At 34.4% G+C, this 5,888-nt stretch overlaps 1 long non-coding RNA gene across 1 annotated transcript; it reads right to left on the reverse strand.

Moving 5' to 3' along the window:
• Nucleotides 1-288: 288 nt before the first annotated feature.
• On the reverse strand, nt 289-2,823 carry LOC133789463 (uncharacterized). The gene is made up of 4 exons (XR_009873563.1): nt 2,013-2,823; nt 1,858-1,932; nt 1,328-1,389; nt 289-610 (listed from the first exon to the last, which is right to left on the reverse strand). It is a non-coding gene; the product is annotated as an uncharacterized LOC133789463 (long non-coding RNA).
• Nucleotides 2,824-5,888: the final 3,065 nt, after the last annotated feature.

Consider the following 5,888-nt stretch of genomic DNA (forward strand, 5'->3'; position numbering starts at 1 on the left):
TTCCTCCATATCTAAAATAATAAAGTCTGCAAGAAAGATAAATTAACCCACTTTTACCAATACATCCTCAATAACTCCATGAGGATGATTAACTGTCCTATCTGCCATCTGCAAAGACACTGTAGTTGGCCGAACTTCGCCCAAATTCAGCTTCTGAAAGATTGATAGAGGCATTAAATTCACATTGGCCCCTAAATCACATAAAGCATGTGTTTCTACTAAACCCCCTATAGAACATGGGATATTGAAACTACCAGGATCTTTAATGTAACACCCTCACTTATTTTAGTTAAAAACCATATTTGAGGTGTTACGTTTTAAAACTATATCATAATTTATTTCTGCGGAAGTCTGGACATTTTTTTTTTAAAAAAAAACTTGAAAACTTATTTCACATTATTTACATTAAACATAAAGTGTGTCTCAAATATATTAAACATAAGTATTAAATAACCCAATTTATTTGCAAAACATAACTTCACACTTTATTACAAACATCTCACTGATAACTGAAATAACCCACAAAAAGGTCGATGTGTTCATATGTACAAATCAGGGTCAGGACCATGCTTCAGTTCTCCTCATATCATTCACATATTTCTTTCTCTACCTGCAACACAAGACAGCTGTGAGCCTAAAGCTCAGTAAGCAAAGTAATGCATGCAATGCTAATGATTACCCAATATCAATGGACATATACAACTTCTTTTTAAATTTTGGGCCCCTTAATATTGTGCACACTATTTGAATTGGTCAATGCCTGCAGGGCTTGTTACACATATAATACAAAATCCCATGGGTTCTCCTCCGGCTAGCCTTCACCACAGTAGGGCACATTAAAAACCTTATTCCATCGTTGCCCCGTCAGGCTCAAGAGTTAAGGCGGCCACACACTGTGGTGTCAATACATATAACAATAACTCATATGGAGGAGAAATAAAAACGGAAATATGGCAAACAATATAATTGGTTCACTAAACCTAGCCCAAATTATTGGGCAGCCACTATAAGCCTACTATAGGCCTCCGTTTACACTTATTAACACTTTCATTTGCCTTTTCAAAACAGTGGCACTGAACTTAAACTTCTTATAACAACTTTCTTTTATGTTGCACAAAACTTGCAAAAGCATCATATAATTAATCATCATAATATCATGCATGGTCTTATATCATATAATAATTTACCATATCACTATTATGCCATGCATACAAATTTATGATGAAGTGTCAATGTATGTTAATACCACTTACTCACAAAATATTCATATAATGCATACTTTCACATAACACATAATTCTTGTGTTGCAGTTGAGTACTTTACTTACCTTTTGTCCACAATATATTTCACCGTGTAACAAGTGATGTCTTAGGTGTTGATATGCTTATCCTGACAATGGCATGGATTTCTCATCACAATGAAGGCAGTAAGACATTGAAATATCATTTAAAAATACCCATAAAACATCATATCAACTTTCATACCCAAAACATGCCTAAAACACCTTAAACCACCTAGATCGAGCATTAGATTTATCTTAGACATTTGGGGAAATTTTGACAGAGTTTCCCCTTAATTTTAGCTATCCTCAAATATCAAAATCCACCAATAATCAACATCAATTAACCTGCCATAACCATATATCCCAAATAACAACATGATTCATCATAAAGTTATCATATACCGATTTTGATAAAATTCTTATCTCCTAGATCATCATCCAAATTAAATGAGTCTCCACATCTATTAAAACATTTATAAACATATATACTCTCTTATAAACTCAATCAAATAACCAAAAATCATCTTGTACTCCAAGAACCCCAAAAACCTCATAAAACACAAAATTTCACTTACCGAGCAACTTTTCGGCGAAGACAATCTCTTCAAGCTTTTCTAAACCTCAAACCACTTGGAAACCCCAAGAAATATCTTAAAAAGGATAAAACACCATATATAAGCTTTCAGAAAAATTCAAAAACATAGTTTAACTTCCAAGTACAAGAACTTACCATAAAAAGGCTAGAACTAAGCTTAATCTACTTCTTTGGCTCTGATTTCACTTGGATCTCCTTAGAATTTCTTCAAACCAGCCAAGAAATGGTTTTTGGTTTTCTTTTCTCTCTGTTTTTCAGAATAATGGTCGTGCAAAGTGATAAGGTTGATGAAAATTCCTTATTTTCAATGATTTAGCCTTATTGTCAAAAGTTGACACCTTTCATCTCATCATTTCACTTTTTGACTTATGAAAACCTTATCACTTCAATAATTTCGACTTAATCATCTGCTAGGCCTATTATCCTTATGTGTAAAACACTCACACCAAACCTTAGGTCCATATGACTCCATACCCAATAGTTATGCTTACCCGATCGAGCGTAGCGCACTTATGCTAAGCTCGTTTTGACTTTGCATCAATACCACTGATTATGTATACCTCCCATCAAGAATTGATCTAATGGTTCTAAAACCATTTTTACATCATCAATGAGACCTTAATCATACCTCGATTACATTTGGTAAATCCATAAATACTCAATTTTACACCGAAATACTAGTAATCAACATTGTACTATTTTTCACTACTTAACCTATTTTGCCTTCTATATCTCACTTTCATCACTTAATTCCATGCCTTGTCCATATTTTTCATACTTTCTTATATCTTGAGCACATCAAACACCCATAAAAGACAACTCAAATGCCACAAGGTTAATAATATTGAGCATACATATAGACATCACATACACAACTTTTATACTTATACATGAGAACACTTATAAGAATATGCATATGCTCAAATTATACATATTGTATGATATGTAATGCAATGCAATCATGTGATTATTGGCTATATATATCAAAATAATGTGGGTGCTACATTTAAGCTTTGGAGGTAGTTTAATCTGTAGTATTGTGCTGCACTCTTCAATTAATGCAACTATCTCATAATCCTCTAACTTCTTTTTCTTTGACAAAATTTCCTTCACGAACTTCACATAGCTGGGCATCTGCTCTAATGCTTCTGCGAACGATATATTAATATGTAGCTTCTTGAACACCTCTAAAAACTTTGCAAACTACTTATCCAAATTATGCTTGCGAAGCCTTTGTGGATATGGAATTCTAACATGGTGGTCAATGCTCACTGGTGGTACCACTTCTTTCTTGTTAAGGTCTTCAGTAACCTTTTCTTCATTAGACTTCTCTTTCTTTAGAAAATTTGCAGTAACCTCCTCTTGTGCTGGACTAGTGACATATCGATCCTCTAACTTATTGCCCTTGTTTTCTACTGTAGGCCCCTCATACTTAGTCCCACTCCTCAAGGATATTGCATTACACTGCTCTTTAGGATTAACTTCTGAAGTGCTAGGCAAATTTCCTTGAGCTCTATTAGACATTAAAGTAGCCAATTGCCCTCTTTGAGTCTCCAAACTTCTTATGGATGCCCTAGTTTCAGTCATGAATTGGTTGAGTACATCAAATTGAGGTTCAGCTGGTTTCATTGGAATTTGTTGTGGTCTATTTTGTGGTTGATAATATCCAGGTGGAGGGTATTGTTGTGAATGTTGTTGTGGATATGGTGGTCTATTTTGGGCAGGTTGATATTGTGGCTGAGGTGGAGGATAAGGTTGTAGAGTATTTTGATTATTAGACCAGGAAAAATTAGGATGATTCTTCCAAGCTGGGGTGTAAGACATGGAATTAGGATTATTGGGTTGTCTTTGGTAATTTCCTATAGCTTGTACTTCTTCCATGGGCATGTTATTAATATCTATAGCAGGGCATTGGTTGGGTGGATGGGTAGTTCCACACAATTCACATAGGTTTTGAACTTGCATAGCTTGAGATGGGAGTGTAGTCTTTTGTAGTTGCTTTGTCAAAGTTGCTACTTGAGCTGTAAGCATGGATATAGCATCCAATTCCATCATTCCAACCACCTTCTTTGGTTGTCCCCTTTCAGTTGGCCATTGGTAATTATTCATCGCCATCTCCTCTATTAGCTCATATGCCTCATTAGCACTCTTACTCATAAAGGCACCTCCCGCCGCAACATCTATAATTGTTCTCATGGTTCCATTCAACCCATTATAAAAATTATGCACCAGCATCCACTTTTCTATTCCATGGTGTGGACACTTGCTTAACAACTCCTTAAAGCGCTCCCAAGAATCATACAGTGACTCTCCTTCCATCTGATAAAATTATTAATCTCCCCCCTTAACTTTGCAGCCTTTGCTGGAGGAAATAATTTGGCAAGGAATTTCTGAGCTAACTCCTCCCATGTAGTGATAGAATTCGCCTGTAAAGATATCAGCCAACTCTTCGCCCTATCCCTCAGTGAAAATGGGAATAACCTCAGTCTTATAGCATCATCACTCTCCTGATTCATCTTGAACGTTGCACTTAACTCCAGAAAATTAGTTATGTGTAAATTGGGGTCCTCCGTTGGCATACCTCCAAATTTAACAGTTGTTTGGACCATTTGGAGAATTGCCGGCTTAATCTCAAAATTATTTGCAGCAATGGTTGGAGGTCTAATGCATGAATGCACTCCTGTAACAGTAGGAAGTACATAATCCCTCAAAGTTCTTGGTCCTTGCTCCCTTGGAACTTCTGAAACCCCTTGACCATTATTAGCACCATTTCCCAAATTTTCAGCCATGGTAAAATCCAATCTCCTCTTTGTTTTCCTGTTTTTTCTGCACGCTCTTTCAATTTCCAGATCTATTGGTATAATCTCTTTTTGTCTATTGCTTCACATATACCAACAAGTCCTGAAACACAATAGAACCTTGATCCAAATAAATGTTAACAGAAATTAAATTAAATAAAATAACCAAATTAGAAAAAATAACAATAACTGTGGTATTGGAGTATAAGTCCCCGACAACGACGCCAAAAACTTGATCTATAACTTTCTGTACGCAAGTATACGTAGTCGTGTAAAGTAGTAAATTCTGTAAGAATGGATATCGTCCCACAGAGACTATCTCCCATGTACCACTAATTGATTTTCAAATTCAATTTGGTTAATTAAAATTTATGTGAACAATTGAAAATAAAAGAAATCCTATAAACTATGAACCAAAATTTAAGAACTGGAAACAAAACAATGAATCACTACTTAAGAATCAATAATAAAAACAACCTAGGAATTAATTTCATCAACTGTTCATTCTATTAATTTTAATAATCAATTCTAAATCTCTTCTTTCTATTCTAATAGCAGGTTAATATAATTGATTCCTATTCTTTTTCAAGATATAAGATCTCAATCTATATGCAAGTTTTCAACATTTCTGTGATAAACTTTAACATATAAAAGGCATTAAACATGGAAACCTAATTACTACACAAGTCATATAGGTACTTTCTTCCAATATGCACTCTATGTATATACAATGATAGCATATTCAATTCTCATCTTTCGAATTTTGAATCAAAACCATTAAATCAAGCAAATAGTGATCAAGTATTTATTAGCATTAAACACACATCATATAGATTAGAATAGAAAAGAAGTATCAATAGAAACTCATAATAAAATTAAATAGAAATCTCAGTGACTACAATAATTCCTAGATAAAAGAAATTAGTTCATAAATGCCATGATGAAAATAAACTGCAAATAATTGTTCATAAGATTAACCTCAGAATTCAGATGAAAACAAAACAGAGAAAATAATTACAGCAGCCTCTTTTTATCTAGGGTTTATAAAAATTCCCGTCCTCCTATAATCACAACATTATGTTCCTTAAATAGCCCTCCAAAGTTCCCAAGTGAAAAGACCAGATTACCCTTCAAAAAGTCATCAAAAATTTGAAAAACGCATCACCAGCGCTATAGCGCTGTAGCGCTATTGTCAGTGGCAAAATGCCTCAAA

The sequence above is a fragment of the Humulus lupulus genome, chromosome 7 (genome assembly GCF_963169125.1).
Source record: "Humulus lupulus chromosome 7, drHumLupu1.1, whole genome shotgun sequence".
Taxonomy (NCBI): domain Eukaryota; kingdom Viridiplantae; phylum Streptophyta; class Magnoliopsida; order Rosales; family Cannabaceae; genus Humulus; species Humulus lupulus.